Source organism: Sturnira hondurensis, unplaced genomic scaffold (assembly GCF_014824575.4).
Source record: "Sturnira hondurensis isolate 20B ecotype Veracruz unplaced genomic scaffold, ASM1482457v3 Scaffold0001872, whole genome shotgun sequence".
NCBI lineage: Eukaryota > Metazoa > Chordata > Mammalia > Chiroptera > Phyllostomidae > Sturnira > Sturnira hondurensis.
In genome coordinates, this window is record NW_028074503.1 from 29,055,209 (window position 1) to 29,072,492 (window position 17,284).

At 37.6% G+C, this 17,284-nt stretch overlaps 1 protein-coding gene across 3 annotated transcripts in view; it reads left to right on the forward strand.

Moving 5' to 3' along the window:
- WDR7 (WD repeat domain 7) overlaps positions 1-17,284 on the forward strand; it is a 291,523-nt gene that overhangs the window by 150,579 nt on the left and 123,660 nt on the right. The window lies entirely within an intron of this gene.

The window sequence follows — 17,284 nt, forward strand, 5'->3', positions numbered from 1 at the left end:
AAAAAAGGCTAAAATTAATTGTAGAGATAAGTCAGTTTTTTTAAAGTAATTCAACAATTATAATGGTAAAATGAAAAACTTATTAAAATTTAGAGAAGGTGGTATAAATATTTCATAGTCAGTAAGAAGTTATCAGTCAGAGATTCTTGGTACAGATTCTGAAAGAAGTGAAAGCCCTCCGTCGGGCTTTGCTGACTTTCCCAGCTGTTTGCAGATTACGAAATGGGAGTTTACTGGAGGCTCTGCTATATTCCAAGGAGGATGAGGTCAAAGTCAAGTTCAGTGGTGTAAACTTTGTTAATTGTACATTCTTTAAAACATAGTACATTTTGTGGCACATTATTATCACTGCAAAACTTTATATTTTTATTTAGGTACTGCAACTCTGCAAATTTTTTGAGAGTCAAGGCTTTTCTAGGAAAGGGTGACATTTATATTCACAAAGTTCTCACTTCGGGCATTGCCCTTTTCTCTGCAGATTATCCTTTTACATAAGTAGATGAGATTGGGTTTTACTGTCCTTGCAGCTTTCCAGCTGAGTTTTTCCTTGTTCATATTGTCTTAGACCTTCCCTTTGTGTTTGGTTACCTGTTAGACTGTTCAGAGTAACTGTCAGTGCACCTTGGCCCGGGAAAAGGCCGTTTGGTGTCCCGTAGCCCAGTGGGAGCGCTCTCAAGGCAGCGCCTATTGGGCAATCTGACCATTAAAAACCATATGTGATGAGCTCTGGTTTTACATTACCTTTAATTTCTAATCCTTGAAATGTTTTATAAATTAAAACCTAGTATTATATTACATTTACCAAACTGTCCATGTAATATTGAACTTGTTCCTATCTTAGCAATTGAAACTTTGTCACGGTATTGATAGAGAAATGGAAAACTCAATGGAATTGGCTGATAATTAGAATGCTTGAGAGTTTCTATTATAGTGTCTATTTATAGAATATGTCTTTGGCATTTTAAAGTGCCTAATAGCTAAAAGAATAATTTTGTATTTAGTTATCTAAATACTCCTGAGAAAATAACAGATGTCATCCAATTAAATAAAATGTTCATATAATATCATGACTCTCATTTAGGTTGAACTCTATATTAAAATTCAAAGTAATAAGTTGTAAAACTATAGAGAAGATCATTAATATCTGTCCATATACTTTTATTTGAGCTTTTAAAAATGAAGAACAAATTAATGTCTTTTAGATATGACATTTTTCATTAGTATTATCTTGAAGTTGAGAGGATTAGTATAATAATGTACAAAAGTTAACTTCTTGTAAGTACAAAGAAAATTACCTTTACCATCAAATTCATGCATACGGTCCAGTAATGTTACTAAATAGAGATCACTCTATGTTATTTACTTAACCTTTCAGGTAATTGAAAGAAGAAACATACATATTAATTTTCTCTCTATCTCATGGTAATCTAAAATAAAGCAGGGTCCATTAGAGTTGATACTCAACAATTGAGATGATCATATATTGATAGTGAGATATGAATAGCATTGATAAAGAAGCATTATTTTAAAATATCGAATCAAAGCCAAGATTACTTACTAATGAATCCTATTATGAGTAACTTAATTGTGTTTGGCTTCTATGTGATGCTGAATTATATATGATGCTAAATGGTAGGAAAGATTTTGTTTGGAGGGGTCAGACAGAAAAGAGTTGATTGTGAATAATTCTGTGAGTTAAGCCATGTTGTCCAGAAGAGGCCAGGCATTATGGTGATGTCCTCGTTACCAACCGTGTGTATAAGTTGCCCTCTAATTTAGTGGTAAATATGTATTAAAATTTTGGGGTATTTCTGATAGGACGACTCCTGGTTAAACAGTGGTTGACACATCCCTAAGTGCTAATGAGTACTTACCTGGTAGTCTATACTAATGCTTCAGTGGGTGCTGAACAAGTTTAGATGTTGAGCTTTTTAGGAAGAGTGAATGATGGCTAATGATTATTTAATGACAGATCTCTGGACTGAAAGGCATTTAGCACTCAAAGTATGCTGCAAAGCCTATTTCTCAAAGCTTCAGACAGGTTTATTTGGTCTCACCTTGGATAGAACAGTGCTGTATTGATTTCATTGGTGTGGATTTAAACACACTATCGGCTTAGAATAGCACCAGTGGAAAAGAATTCTCTTAACCCTTATGGTGACTCTGCGCGCTCCTCTGATACTGTGACTCGGACTTCAGAGATGATTGGGAGTTTGTTTGCAGTATTTGGAGTTCAGTACGTGAGTTTGAAAAATATTCGTGCTTGTGAGCTGATAAAAGCCAATAACTTACCGGGTTGGGGGTGGGGGGGTTTATGTGGGAGGTGACGAAAACCTCAGGTGTTGCTTTTATTTAATGCTTTCCTCCAGCTGTTGGATTTGAAGAAATTTTTCATCTGTGGAGGTTGTTGATGTTTCTGTGGGCGATCTGTGACTTTTTTTACCCTGTTGAATAATACATTATTTAAGTAGTTAGTCTCTGAATGATATTAATGTTTATGGCTCAGTACTTTGTACTTTGAAAGTATGTTTAAATATTCCATATATATTGCATAAAAAATACAGTTCAATCCAATTATTTCATATACTTGATACAATTTTTACATTTGTTATAGATAGCTGCAGTAGCAAATATAACATTGTTAGATACTGTAGACCAAAACTTTTATTTTAAGACTTCTTCTAGTTACAAATTTTATTTGTGTGTAATTTTTCAAAAAAGACTTTTTAAAATTTTATTTATTTATCTTTAGAGGGGAAGGGAAGAAGAGAGGGAGAGAAATACCAATGTATGGTTGCCTCTCATGGGTCCCCTGCTAGGAACTGGCCTGCAACCCAGGCATGTGCCCTGACTGGGAATCGAACCGCGATCGTGTGGTTCACAGGCTGGCGCTCAATCCACTGAGTTACACCAGCCAGGGCTCAAGAAAGATTTTTAATTACGCAGCATTAGAAGATGTCTGGTACAGATTTATCTTGCAGCAGGGTCAAGCACACTCATTTCTGTGCAGCAAGCACTGATTGATAGGCCAGTGAAGATTCTAGAATCAGTCTGGAATGATGTTGCCGTGATGCCCGCGCTCTTTGTGCCCTTCACCTTGTCACACGAACACTTAGCCTGCCTGAGCTTCCTTACCTATGAAATATGGGTACTGGCGTGGTTGGCAGAGTACCAGTTCCCTTTCCCTCTAAAATTCCAACGCCCTATCACCCGCCCTGCTGACAATCATCTAATCTCGAATTAGGAGATGCATTACATGTTCTACTTCTGTTTTATTTTCTGTTCCTTTTAAATTCTTTTTTTAAGGACATTATTTCATACTGTATTTTTTTATATGTTTTAATGATTTTATTTATTTTCATAGAGGGAAAGGGAGGGAAGAAGAGGGAGAGAAACATCAATGTGTGGTTGTGTCTCAGGCACCCCGCACTGGGAACCTGGCCTATAACCTAGGCATGTGCCCTTACTGGGAATCAAACCAGCAACCCTTTGGTTTGCAGGCCAGCACTCAATCCACTGAGCCACACCAGTCAGGGCTCCTTTTCAACTCTTAATGGTATATCTGTTTTTGCAGAAGAATTTGGAAAGTGGTGGCAGTAGACCTATAATTATATCATTATAACAAATACAGCATCGGGAGATAAATGAGGGGTCCTGAGTAAACAGGTGGAATTTGCATGGATGTAGTATTTTTTGATATGTAAAGGATCGACTTCAGGTTTTCCTGTTGTTGTTTAAATTGAGAACCTTTTGCTATTGACATATTTTGAGAGTTTTTCTAAACCATAATACTAATGTATATTATAGTATTTAATAGAAATCAAAAACACTGGGTGAAGTATTACAGAAATTTGATTTTTTCCTTTTGATAATAAGAGGAATGGTTTTACTTGAGAAAAGTTGTAAGCAGTGGTAAATTCCGGCTCTGGAGTGTGTTCATCGCCTGTGTTGCTCCCCACGTCGATTGACGCTGCTGACGCTGGGGGCCATGGCGGGCGCGGTGGTGGGCGGAGTTCTCCACCCATTTTATCTGCTCTTGGTGATGTGTTCCTTTTTTTCCTGCCAGTCTCATTGCCATCCCAAATGCATGTGTTTACCCAACATCAGTCCATATATTTTGCTAGGCTATTACCTAGGAAGTCTCTGTCTTAATACAGGATGAATTAAAGCAAGATTGAGTGACTGAATGATAGAAGCTAGTCAGTCAGAATTTTGAAAAATAATATGCTTTATCCTGTAGCAGAAACAGATTTTTTTTTAAAAAGTAGTCTTATGAAGTAGCATGAGATCTTACAAACCCAAGTCTCTGACTACTGACCCATGGGTAGGTTAAAACATTAATTTTTCCTCTTTGTGTTCCCTTCAGAACCTGTAGCTTCTCCGAGTCCCGGTCATAAAAAAGCAGTGACCCAGACACCCGGGGTCTTTGGGCCTGTGTGTGTTGGCTTCACCAGGGAAACCGTGGAAGGGCTGCATGACGGTTCAAGGCACAAGGCTTTGTTAGTTTGACCTGTGTAAGATAGGCAACTCAGTCCAATTATAAATGCAATTAGTGAATTATTAGGATATTCCATAATATGTGTACATGAAAAAGAATATTAGCAAATGCCCCTATCTGTGTATGCTTATATAAAACACATAGCAAAAGAAATCACAGCAACAGAAAAAAGGTCTGTGAAAAATTGCCCAAACATAACTAAAATCAATTGGATAGACTAGTTATCTTCTTCATAAAATGAGGAAATGTAAATTAATCTTAAAATCTATAATAATTTTAAATGTACGCAGTCCTCTCAACATGCAGCTTGGAATGATGAGAGCGTAAACACGCAGAGCGATGGGCTGCCCCGCGTCGCCGCAGGCTGGCGTCCCTTCTCCCCGGCCCCGCAGGTGCCGCGCCTCTCTGCAGAGCAGGCTGGCACGCCCCCGCCACCCGTGCACGTTCCTTAGGCTGTAGACGGGTCATTACTTTTTCTATAAATTGTGGGCAGATAAGGAGTGTATCCTAACTTTTTGAGGCTGCGGTTTAGTTCGTCAGTGGCTTTTAGACTTTTTACGTGCATGCTTATTCTACTTTTGCCCATTGGATCATTTCTTTCCCAGAGCTTTGCTTTCTTGATCATTTGTGAATGGGATTAGTAAGTTAAAAGTCAAAGTTGTCTTCAACCTTTTTATTTCTCCTTTAAGTTTCTTTACTTAGTTCTTCTTATTTTTTTCTTTTATTTGTCCTTTAAATTTAAAAGTGTTTTTCATTTAAATTTCTCTCCTTGGTTTCTTAGGGACTGTACTGTATGTTAGTCTGTGTCAGGTTTTAATAACTTACAAGATGTTTTTTTAAAAGATAAAATCTTCTGTATTTCTGCTCATTGTGAACTGGGTTATAAAAATCCTTGTATAAAACTTTGCTTTGGGCTCACCCACCACAGCTCCCCTGCAGCTGCCACGGCCTTAGAGGCCTCGCCATTGACCTCCAGAATACTCTGACGCCCCTGCCTGGGCTCCGTGTTTCTCCTTAAGCCTTCGCTTGTAGTGAAGAAGGCAGAAGTGAAATACAGTGATAATTTTTATTTTCTTTTTCTTCTGTAAACATGGTTTTACTTTATATTTCAGGAAAATTATCTGTTCTTTTTGTTTTTTTACAGAGTGGTGATTAGACAGTCATGCCCTTTACAGAGTGTTCCCCTGTGTTTCCACTACCCGTCCGGCACCGTACACCCACACTATTCGTACACCCACACTATTCGTACACCCACACTATTACAATGTTACTGAGCCTGTTCCCTGTGCTGGACTTTGCACCCCAGTGACTGTTCTGTAACTACCCGTCTGTATTTCCTGATCGCTTCAAGGTGACCATTTTTCAAAATCAGAGATAACATTCTAAAGCAATCTGCTGAGAAAAATTAAAGCAAGAAATCCCTTTGAAGTTCTCATTTACTGTAAACAAATTTTTCAAAAATATCTATTAGCTATATGTCATTCATTTATTATTGTGACCAAATGTATAGTAATTCAGGAAAATGAATTCTACAAGTACTTCTTCTAAATGAACAATTGTACTTGTTAACTTCTCAAAGGTAGAACAAGATGGTCATTAAACGGTTGATCTCGTTTAATGTTATGGAGTTGATAGGGATAATTACCTAGGTAAAAAAAAATTTAAGTAAATACAAGAAATGATTTGTCATTTTGTCAGTAAAAATGACTTCAGATATAACAATTTGTTTTTCACTGGGCTGCAATGTGCAGGCATGAAATAGTCATAGAAGGCACTCAAACAGTTACCAAATGTTAACTGTGTTCTCATGTGTTCCATTTGAGCTTTAAAAAATGTCATCATGTCTACTTCAGTATTTTTATTTTAAGTAAATCTCATTGCACAAGTTGTCTTTTTCTGAACATCAGCTGTGGGAAATATAAGAGTAATTTGTTTTGTTTTCAAATGTAAATAGTTTTATAAGCCACTAACCACTATTTTTGAAATATGCTTTTCCTCTTGGAACAGCTAATAATGGTCTTCTTAATGTTACAGTTTATGGTTTTTAAAATTTGACATGTATCTCAGATTCACCCTTGAAAGGTAAAGCGAATCACAAATTGAATATTATTCTTGATAATTATTAACTACAAGGTTTCCAATTACAGAGATGTCTCAGATATTTTAATCTTTTTAAATCTCAATTTTCTCCCAAACCGAGAATGTTTGCACTGAAAGTAAAAGGGGAAAAAATGAACTTTTTGATGTTTGGGTGGAGAATAAGGAAAAAAATAAGATAATTTACATCATCTTATTTTCCACAATCTTGTGGGAAAATGGGTGTAGAACTTGTGTATGAAAATAAGAAATTCTTGTTACAAGAATTACTTGAAAAACCTACAGTTGCTCTCAAAGTTTAAGATTTTTAACTATTAAATAATTGCCATAACCCCAAGATGGTCATAATATTGTTTTCTTTGAAAAAAATCATTTTGGAGCATTCATTTATTTTGCTCCTATTCAATTTGATATGCTTTGTCAAAAGCACACCTACATAAGATATATATGTGCAAAAGGCATTATTTTTAAATGGCTTAATCAGCAGTGGTAGAAAAATACATGCATTCGCAGGACCTATTGTGTTCCAGCAGGGGGCTATCGAGCATACGTACAATTTCATAGCGAGTATGTTTACTTCAGTTTCCCAGTGAGGGGTAATGGTGTAGCAACAACAAAAACAGCAAAGCCTCAGAGATCTGGAGAGCAGCTTCCACAGGCTGGGTCTGTAGGTGGAAGGAGAACTCAGCAGATGGGTCATAAGGCAACAGTGCAGTAGAGGAAAGCCCTCTGCTGGTGACAGTGAGTACCGACAGCATCCTGCACACAAACAGCGTGGTAATAATGTGAAAGTTTGGAAAGAAATGTCGAAGTGCACCATGATCGTCATATTTCATCAGTTCATCTTTTTCTCCCCTCCCAAGGAGGGTGAGAGGCAGAAAATGTGCATGTTTTATTTTATGTACTTGGAGCGAACAGGTAGAGATGCACAGGGTCGTATAACCATCTCCACTTTTAATTTTTCCCACATAATTTATTGGCCACGTTTCATAAAACTTGCAGGATTTGCAGTGCTCTAAGTTATGACAGCGGTGAAAGTAATATATAGCATTCCTATAAAGACACTTGGCCTAGGATGGGGAACGGAACCTCACCGGACACATTTACAGGGGCATGGACCCCCAGATGCCTCTTTCTCTTGTGGGACAAGAACCCAGATTTATCACCAAGGAAATGAGGCCTTTGAGTACCACCTTCAACGCCTTCATGTCTCTGAAGGATTGGGTGAAGAAACTGGATAACTGAAATTTAATGAGTACACTACTGCACTGTTTTAAAACCAAATGGTTTGGGAAGTGAATTAATATTGAAAGATTTTTGCATATCTTTAAATGTAATGAAGCTTCTTTGTAAAATTACTACTATGTATCTGGTGAAATTTGATATTTTTGTAACATTGTACTCTATGTATCACACTCAAGCAACCCTAACAATAGCAAATCGGTATGGAAAATGTTATGGCCAAACTTATGTAGAAACCATTTTACACATGAAAATGCCACCAAGGGCCAACATTTATTTCATTATGATTTTAAAATATGAATAATACATTTTAAAATTTCAAAAACAGTTCTAGCTCACTTCAGCTTAATGCGTTGGTACCCTAAGAGTGTTATATACTTATGTGTCTAAATATAATTAGGTGTACATAATGTATGAATGTGCACATGTAAAGTTGACATGTTTGCTTCATACCACATAATGATTATTTAAAAAGCATATCTTAAAAATAAATTGTTAAGATTCCATTAGGCTACCAGGTACATCAATGTTGAAGTTTTTCTGATGGAAATAAACACCTAAAAACAATTAGAATACAACTCATTTTGAAGATCTTGTTTTTTTAGATACTTTTGTTTATGTTCAGAAATATATTAAATATATTTTCATTTGACATATCTCACTGTCATGTACTAGTTTAAATTCATCTTTATTTAATATACAGTCATAGATGTTTTTAATATATTTGCTGATAATGCCACATCACATTTGAAAATGTCTTTGGGACTGTGGAAGGCGAAACAGGCAAAATTGAAAATTAGGAAGGATGTTTTACTAGTCTGAAAACAGAAGTTTTTTGTAGTCTTATTGACTAGCCTTTGTAGAACTTTGAATGATATATATGCCAAGACTCTTGTAATTGTATTCAGACGTTGTAAATAGTAAGTCATATTTAACTCTGATAGTTCTCTGTGCCAAGATTGCCAGTATTAACAAGGTTCATTTTGCTAAACTTACTTTTGTTCTTTACTAATTAATCAAAACATATTATTAACAAATATACTTTATTGCAAATAAAACCGTCATAAAGACCCACAATAGAAACTGTTTTTCTAGCCTAATCTCAATCACTACTTTAAATAGCCTCCCTTTAGTTTTCTGTTATAAGATCTTGCAATTTACTCTTTCCAATCATTCATGCAAAGTCTAACAGTTACTTATTAATATACAAAACATATGCCTTATTAAATACAAATTGTGTTTTTTGCTCTGCTAGTCAGTGCATATAGTAAAAGGAATTTATTTTTCTTTACATATAATTCCAAACACATTATTAAGTAATGATAGAATAAAGAAAAACAATTAAAACTTTATTTTTATTTATTGTGAATAAATAAATATTCAGAAAAACATTTCTGATTTCCCAAAGTGATGTTTTAGGGAATATTGAGATTTATATCAAATTCAGAAAATATTTATATCTTTGCGAATGTTACTTGGACTATCATGGGCCCAACATTTCTGGCATAAAGTTGGTATGCTGAAAATCAATCTGCATGTACTATTTTGGTTTAAGGAAACCCTAATGATATACTTATGATATCATTTTAAATGCTTTATATATAGTTGTAATCTTGAGGTAAATATGAGTTACTACATTATTTTATTTTTACTAAAATTTTGAATATTATAACAACTATGAAAAGCATTGTGATACTCAGTCCTAAACAAAGAATCAAAATTTCAAAAACATTTTTCCTGGTTAAATCACACAGTTCTTAAAGTATTTTCTCAGAATAGTACATTGGTGGTCTCTTCTTATCGAAGGTTTTACCACCTAATACAGTAACGGGGCCCCGTCAATATATGGCTAATAGCAGATACAAATTGTCTGCTGGTAGTCCGTCTCTCATAAAACCGCCTTCAGCCTTAATTCAAATCCATTGATTCCTGTTCCAGTTAAAACTGAAGAACTTAATATGTCTCTTAATCCTTTTATTGTAAGCTAGGATAAAATTAATTTTACCCTGGAACTGAACAAAGCCAATTAACATGATCTTTAGAGTTATTTAGTAAAGTGCTTCAAATTGTTAAATTTATCTTGACCTCTTGGTTGCACTCTCTGACTGCCTTTTAAATGAAGTAATCAATATCTCACAGCCCTTTAAATTGCTTAAACTTCTCAAATATTTTACCTGTGTTCTAGTTAAGCTGTAAGTAAAGTGTTTACTCCTGTTCATGTAAATCGAGAGTCAATTATGCTAAATCTGAAGACAATTACGTACTTTTGAGAAATACAGCGTGAATTAAATGGTTGTTTTAATAAAATCAAAGGCTCATATTTTGTTCAAGGTAACCCAGTAATGAGCGAACCTGTTTGTGCACAAAACGAGTATTCGGCATGCAACTGAAACTGCGGGGCGTCTGCGTGCTTGGCCGAGGCGAGCAGCCTCTGTTGGCCACACAGGGCTGGGTGAGGGCATTAATTTTCCCACCGTGATGGGGTGATCAACCGTCCTGTCGAGAAAATGGATCTCCGCGTCACCCCTTCGCATGATTAAACGGAGGCATGTCTCCGTGAAAAAATACCGAATTTCATGAGACAAATGAAATGGCAGAAAGGCCTCCTCTTCCAGAATTGTTTTACTTTTAATATCTCAAGATGCTCCATTTGGTTGTCAGTTTATTTATAGGAAAACATTGCAGCTAATTGCAAATTTCTTATATTCTTTAAGGGAAAAGACCGCAAAGCCAAGAATTTAAAATATTTCCCGATCTGAAAAATCAAAGAGTCAGAAACAGCTGTGTTACTGTTAGATCAGAAGGAGGGGTGGGCATCTGTACCTTACACACTCACTAATCACTCTGTGTCTGTTTGGGGGGGGGGCTTTTCTTGCTCTTCCCTTCCTACCTGTTAACAAGGAACTATCACCTTTTCAGTCCTGAGTACTGATAAAAATTACAGGCCATAGAATTTCAGCATCAGTACAGCTCCTAGCTGATTGGACAGTGTTCTTACAGGCCTGTGCACGTGCCAGACTTTAAATTACACCAAGTGATGTCCTTGACAGCTAATTAAGATTTCATATTTTGGCCACTTAGCAGAGGGCACCTGTTATGGTTCTCTCTATTAGCTTAAGGATACAATTTACGAATGGCTGTCTTAAAGGACATTATTAAAACTTCCCTAAAGTCTTAATTCTTTCCTGAGGAGTGGAAGTTCAGACGAGATTGAGGTAATTAAACAAAAGGAACCTAGAGGAGGTGGGGGACCAGAGTGGAGGCGGGGCTCTGCAAACGGCCCTGTTGTTTAATTTCCTACTGGAAGCGGCGCGTGTGTGTGCTTCCGCGCCCCCTCCCCCTCCACGCTGTGGCCGTTGCGGAGGCTGGACGGCTGGGGTCAATGCCTTGCCTATTGATCAGCATCCCCGCAGTCCCCTGCTCTAGCAGCTGCTTCATTGGCTTCTCTCAGGGCCTGCTTCAGTACATTAGAATAGAAATCCATAACCAGAGCTGTGCTCATCCAAGCAGGGGAAGAAACTAAATTAAATGGTATAAAACAATCTTGGATCAGGAGTTTGTGCCAATTCATCTTGATCTAAGATGTCACACCGGGCTCTCCGTCTGAGCACCTGGGCCAGAGGCAGCCGTAGTGAAAATAGATGGAGCCGCGATCATTCATTTGTCAGCCGAGGAGTGAGGCAGCGGTTAGCAATTCCCTTCTGCAGAGGTCAGCTGACAGAACAATCAGAGCAACTGCAGAACGGAGCTTTCCTTTGAACTATTGTTACGGAGCGTGCTCTTGCTGAGATGTGGGGGGAGGGGAGCCCCGTTTGCTTCCTGTTTCAAGAATGCTACGGAAAGAGTAAAATGCACACCACACGAACATAGATGCAGTCGCACACACCTCTTACCCCTCACATCTGGTCTTGCATGTAAATAAAGTTGGTTGTAAACACATCTATTGAGATACAGATAATCAAACTGATAAATGTCACTTTGCCTAGAATTAGGGGCCATTTTCATCCTAAACACACAGGCGGTGATTATTGATTTTTTTCCTTGTTGGTGTGGTTACGCTTTTAGCATTTTCCTTCTTTTTAGTTACCATCAACTATCACAAATCAGTGTTATACTTGAATCTGTAATCACATGTACATACTTCTACTTCTACTAACATTTCTTATCTTTGGAAAAAAAACAGGGAAAAAATTCATGAAGAGAGCTGCATGCCATGGCACCAGATGACAAACAATTTATTATATTACTTAAATATTTTTATGATAATGTAAGTTCACTTTATTTTATTTATTTGTTGAGTTTATTGGGGTGACATTGGTTAATAAAACATTGTACTTCAGGCTGATTATAAGAACTGTTGTTACAAAATGGGACTTACTGTGGAAGTTGTAAAGGAATCTTGCGTTGGAGAACACCATGCTAAAGCAGCCTGCATGTGATTGGAAGTATACGATACAGAATTAAAAGAGAAAAATGAGTAATAACTAACATTTTATGTGAAAGAATGGCAGTAGTTTTAGAGGCAAATCTATTTTCTGTGGGCTCATTTTAGATTTTTGTCTTTCTACACAGCTTAAAAACGAATGGCAAATATCCAGGACTAACTTTTTTTGAACAATGAAGTACGGCCCTGACTGGTGTGGTTCAGTGGGGAGGCCGTTGTCCCACAAACCAAAAGGTTGTTGGTTCGGTTCCCTGTCTGGGCACTTCTCTTTGATGTCAATTGTTCCCTTCCACTTCTTATATTCTGTGTAATATCCCACCACTTCCACTTGTTAGACTCGTCTGGGTCTTGCCCACATCCTGCTCTGCCTTCCAGCACAGGTGAATGAATGTCTGGAAATTTCAGGTGTACGCTTAGAAGCTTTGTGCTCTAGGTGGTTTTTTACCCAGCTTTTGGAAAAGCCTGCCTGTCTTGCAAGGATTTTGTTTTCTTTAATTAGGATTTTTAAAAGAATTCATGGCAGGATAGCTGAACTTTTTCTGCAGTGTTACCATTAACCACCCCACACTTACCGTGGATCTTGAAGCTGTTCACTTCTTGGCATCTCCTGTTTCACAGCCCAGCACCACACCAACCTGATCTCTCCCTCTAATTTGTACAGTACCCTCCTAACTGATCACCTCCCGTCCAGCATTCTTCATACGCTCTCCGAGCGGTTTTCTAAAACCCCAGATCTAATTAGGTTGCTCTGTGGCTTATCCCTATCTTCAACATCTTCCCATTGTTCAACAGATAGAAATTGAAATGTGAATAGAACCAATAGAGCCATCTATGACCTGGCCCTTTCCTGCCTCATTTTCTCCCATTCTCCTCTTGACTCATAGACTTCCAGCCCGATTACCTATGCTTGAAATAGAAATGTACAAGCTTCTACTTGCTTTAGGTTCTTAAACATCCTCATCTCTCTGTCCGTAAAGTTCTCATTGATTTGGTAGCCTTTACATTTCTAATTTCTGGGTAGTAGGCTTGAAGGTCAATAAGGACAGAGGCTTTTCTCGTCCCAATGAATTCATATTAATTCACTAATTCATATTAGCATAGCGCCACGTAGTCTGGATGTCCCGTTTTTATGCCCCGAATGACTGACCGGTGGGAGGAATGACCCTCCGCCACCGCTGGTACTTTCTGTTTCCCACGTGACCATTGCAGGCGCTGCCTCTTGGTTCTACCTGTGCTGTTCTCCCTCGCAGTCTACCCTCTCTACTGCCAGTGTCCTGACCTTTCCAGCAGTGAATGAATCTGGTGTCACCCTTTATCCAGGATTGTTCAGTGGCTTTTTAATCGAAGGCTAAAGGTCTTCAGCTTGCCATACCGAGGCCTCTCCCGGTTTGGTGCCCCGAGCGTGCCCTGTTGTTGGATGTGGCTGCCTTATGTCCAGGGGCATAGAATGATAAAGCAAGAGAACAGGAGAAACATTCAAACACAACATCTGAAAATACTCAGAAGCCCATGAAGCTGATTTCTCGGTTGGCGTACTGAACTCTCAGGGCCCTTTGTTGGTACTGGTTTAATTAATGTATAGAGAGCAACGTGCTAAAAGGGACCCGGAAAGCTGGATGGATAATATCAAAAAGTGGAGAGCTGACCTCCAATTGAGCTGGCTTCAGAAGTTCAGTTTTTAAATCCCTCTTTACCGAATATGTAGCTATGATGGATAAAATAAACAAATAGAAAACCAAAGAGACATAACTAGGCTCTGGAAAGATAGATATCTCTGTGGACAGGTAATGGAATAGAAATGCAATAATTTGGGCTGAAATCACTAGCTCCTTCCAGAAGCAGACTTTTGGNCAACGTGCTAAAAGGGACCCGGAAAGCTGGATGGATAATATCAAAAAGTGGAGAGCTGACCTCCAATTGAGCTGGCTTCAGAAGTTCAGTTTTTAAATCCCTCTTTACCGAATATGTAGCTATGATGGATAAAATAAACAAATAGAAAACCAAAGAGACATAACTAGGCTCTGGAAAGATAGATATCTCTGTGGACAGGTAATGGAATAGAAATGCAATAATTTGGGCTGAAATCACTAGATGCTTCCAGAAGCAGACTTTTGGCCCCTGTGAGCATAGAGGACTTAAACTAAATCATGAATGAAGTTGAAAGCCAGGAACTTCCTCGGTTCCTGGATGGACATTGACAAGATATGAGCATATTGTTACTTGGTTAAAATTCAGGTTGTATATATTAAAGGAGAAAAGAACATGGATATTAACTATGTGACTGGCAGTGCTTACCATAACAAAATAATGAAAATGAGTTGTGTTCAACTTGAAAACCTAAAAATAAAACAAAGAAAAAGAGAATAGAGACAAAACCTATAGAACGTGGAAAAATAACAGCAGAAATTAGTGAAATAGAAAGCAATAAAATAATAAGATCAAAACAAGTGGGTTTTTAAAAAAAATCTGGTAAAGTATATATTTCTAGCAAAACTGATCAAGAAAGACATGAAAATAATATTAGAGAAGGCACAAATGAACAATATTTAAAAGGATTATAGCAACTGATGTCATTGAGAGGGTATTTTGTCTGTTTGTTTTGTTTGTTTGTTTGAGTGGGGAGAGAGAGAGGAGGCAGAGAGAGAAACATGTTTGTTGTTCCACTTATTTATGCATTCAATGGTTGATTCTTACATGTGCCCCAACTGGGGTTTGAACCTGCAACCTTGACACACTGGGATGTTGCTCTAACCAACTGTGCACTGGCTAGGGTGACAAAGTTTTTAGGCAAAAGAGAATAGTGTAAAGAACTTCCTACCAATACATTTAATGACTTAGATAAAATAGATATTTATTTTAAAATTGTAAGTTGGCAAAAATGACTCAGGAAGAAACAAACAATTAAATAGCAACTATTATAAAAATGAATTTATAATTACAAATATTCCCTCCTCCACCTTATTCCTCCTCTACACCTTTATCCCCTGCCTTCTGACTCCAGAAGGAGAATGTCCTGAGACACGGGCCCTGGTAATTAAAGAAGAGAATTGTCTTTGAACTTCAAGAGTCCTTTAACTATTTTCGAAGAATCGGAGAAAGTTACTTAACCCAGTGTTTAAGTCTTGTGTTATATTGCTACTAAGAGCCAACGATAATAGTATATAAAAAGAAAACTATAGTCCTGTCTCACCTGTGGACACAAGTGTGAAACACGCTATTAGCAAATTTAGTTCACAGAGTCTGTGTATTGTCTGTTTATCTACCTATGTACCTATCGATCAACATCTGTCCTTCCATCCATTTATCAATTCACCCAGAGTTTACCCCAGGAATGCAAGCATAGTGCCAGACCAGAAAATATGTAACATTTCAGGTATCACTGATATGGTTATACAATAGATAGATTAAAAAACATTCGATAAGCTCAGACTGTGGTGATTTGGGGGACATGAGGAAGGGGTAGTAAAGTCAGGACATAAGCCATAGTAGACTTTAATTATATCCACATTAATTCTTAGTAAAATAAGATTACATTAAGATTATACAGAGTTGATTGTGTACATATATATCATGATATTCTTTATATATTCCCTATGTAATTTAATGGATGCTTATGATATCTCATAATAAATAGCAAACCAAAAATAAAAGTATAAAGTAGCATGCTAGGGTGGGACTGAGCAAAGGACCAAGTGTTAGGAGAATTTTGGTGTCTACCTTAGTGAAAGAAAGGTTGGGAAAAGAAATTTTAAGAAGAGTTGTGTTTTAGGAGTGTAGTTTCTCTAATTACCTCCTATTTATTGATACTGTAATAAAGATTTAAAATTGTTTTCTATTATGTTTTGAGTATCATGATGGTATTTCTTCTGACCGTGAAATTATGTTGAGCTTTGCGCAGGTCATAAGTACTTCTTCAAATGCTTGGTTGCTCATCCAGATTCACCTGGACAGAATGCTTGTCCTTTGCGTTCTCGCGCTGCCCACCCCTCCTCGTCCCTGGAAGGCTCCCACGTATCCGTTGAATCTGCAGTTCAGCACTTCTTCCTTTGTGGAAGGGTTCTCTATTTTCCGGCCGCTGGTGAGCTTCCTGAGGACCTGCACTATTTATTTTTACGTCTGTAGTTCCCTGGCCCAAAGTAGCTGCTCAGTAAATATGTGTCAAATTAGTGGGCAAATTAACAAATAAATTGATGAGCGACCTTTTCTAAAAAGAGACTTAATTGAAGTAAAATTTATATCTTCAAAAATCTATCCTTTTAAAATATAGGATTGATTCTTAGTATATTTGGAACTGTACAGATAGAAGCATGATCTGATTTTATAACACTTTTATCAACTTGAAACACTGGCACTCGTTAGCCATCATTAACCCTTTCACCCTGCCCCACCCCTAGGCAATCACCAATCTACTCATTCTCTGCAGATCTCCCTATTCTGGGTCTGTTATGAAAATGGAACTATACAACGTGTGGTTCTTTGTAAGGACCTTTTCCTTAGTATGATGTCTTCAAGGTCACCCGCATTGCAGCATGGATCAGTATTTCCTTATTTTTCACTACTGAATATTTTGTTGGATGGATATACCACATTTTGTGTATCCTTTCGTTCACTGATGGACATTTGAGTTGTTTTTTGGCTATTATGAATAGTGCTGCTGTGGACATTTACGTACAAGTTTTTGTGTCTGCATTTGCTTTCATTTTTCTTGGGTAGATGCCCAGGAGTGCAGTCATTCGGCCACATGGGAACTCTGTTTAGCTTTTTGAGGAACTGCCAAGCTTTTCTAAGTGGCCGTCCCATGCGACATCCCACCAGCAATGCACGAGGGGTTCGATTCTTGTGCATCCTCAACAACACATGTTATTTATTGCTCGTCCTGTTTATCACAACCATCCCAGTGGGTGTGAAGTCGTGTCTCATTGTGGTTCTCACGTACGTTTTCCTGATGACCAGTGATGTTGAGCGTCTTTTAATGTGCATATTGACCACGCATATATCTATGA